This window comes from Bactrocera latifrons, unplaced genomic scaffold (assembly GCF_001853355.1).
Source record: "Bactrocera latifrons isolate USDA-ARS-PBARC rearing strain unplaced genomic scaffold, ASM185335v1 scaffold_612, whole genome shotgun sequence".
NCBI classification, from domain to species: Eukaryota; Metazoa; Arthropoda; class Insecta; order Diptera; family Tephritidae; genus Bactrocera; species Bactrocera latifrons.
Window position 1 is genome coordinate 4,446 of NW_017537282.1, and position 1,981 is coordinate 6,426.

Sequence of the window (1,981 nt, forward strand, 5' to 3'; positions counted from 1 at the left end):
GCAGCCTATGCCATCGACCCCATTTCTTGAAAAAGTGTATGATTTTCAAGACGATGACGCCCGCTCAGCGCCAACAGATCGCTAGAGCCCACGGCCACTGCATSACRTGCTTGGCAGACACGCACGCTACGTTGGAGTGCATGTCAGACGGGTCGTGTCAGTACTGCCACCGACCGCATCATACACTATTCCACCGTTTTCCCCGACGCGCTAATCCGTCAACGCAGGCCAGTCACCGACATGGTCAACAGCGGCACAACCAGCAATTAATTCGCCTAGGGCGGCCGGGATGTTTATGCGACTTCATGGCATCCCGCCCCTAAACACAAACTTCATCACGACACACCACATTCAGCACACCACGCAACCTTAACCACACCACATTCAGCACGCAATGCAACATTCATCACACAACTCATACTCATCACACAACACAACAGGCAGCACACAACCTACATTGTCATACACGCAACTCCACGCAACAAACCAACCACACTACACACACCCCATACGTTGTCGTTTTTCACCACCTACTCGATCAAAAAGGATTGCATAGATCGGGATTGGTCCCTATTCGATTTCTACGCCCGTAAACTTTACATGCGTCTCTCCAGCTGTTGAATTTTCGTCGAAGTCGTGGTCTAAGTTTTTGAAAGATCCTTTCAGTCGTGTGTGATTGTGAAGCGGCAGCTACAGTGAACAATTTCATAAAAAACCGAGAATAGTGTAAACACCAGTGAACAATTTAATAAAAACGAGAATAGTGTAAAGATTGTGAACAATTATTATTACCTTATATTATTATAACGTTGGATTTTACCCGCAAACTAAAGTACACAACTTGCTAAGTTTGAGTTCTGAAAAATTGCCAAGTTTTAATGCAAATAAAACCAAAAGGGATACATAACTAAAGCCAAAGCGTAAGTATTCTCCTCACATAATCAGGGAAACTAAGTGCTAAGAACAGCTTCCTTGATTTAACCTCTTTGAATCTCTGCTTATGTCCATTTGGTCTTAGCCCTTTGTTATTAAAGAAGCCCCGCACTTGTATGTGTTGAATGGTATCTAAAAACTTATCAGAGTATGTCTGTAGTCGGTCGCTAATGCTGTTAACGGAAAGATTTACACCATATTTAAACTGAAACCGGTAACAAAATCCGCTGCAAGTTAAGCAGTGTTGGGTGAAACTTCGGACATATATCCATAAGCATGAGGCCGGTGAATAAATTAGACCACATATTCTTACGTTTTTTCTGGTATTAGAAAAGGTCTGAAAATACACTAAAAGATGCTGGGTGGATGGCGCAGAGACAAGCGACCCACCAGCGTAACTTTTAACACCCACACGGGCGGATCAAAAATTGCAGATGGAGGCTTCAAGCTGCCGCGTATCGCAGTATCATTAATATATGCGTCAAAAAACCAAGCAGCAATTAAAGCAGTAATCTCAAATGGCATTGTGTCAGAGAAAATCATTAGAAACAGGTAGGTCGTAGATATTGAGAAGTACTCATGATTAAGACGCTAAAAATATTCGAAATTATCCATATTAGAAATCTAGGATCATTAGCATTCAATAGACTGGATAAAGTTACATAATTAGATAATAAATCTCTATTAAGCTTTTCAAAGCTTTGTGTCTTTTCGGATGCAAAATACAAACACACAAAGTACCCAAATTCAAAGAAAACTAACGAAAATTTGCAACTGCACGCAAAAGAACGGACCATTGATAAACAAGTGGACGAGCCATCGGACAAACCAACAAATGTATTTTAAAAACAAGCAAGGAAGGGCTACTCTCGCATGATAAAGTGATAATCGAGATCTCATTATCAGTCATTTACATATTTTTTTATTTTGCTGTAAAATTAATTAGATTAGGTTAGGTTAGATTATGCACTGAGTTCTTCGTGTTCGATATCAGGGACCTTGAAAAATTATAGTCCGATCACGAAAATTTTTCCACAAGGGATACCTC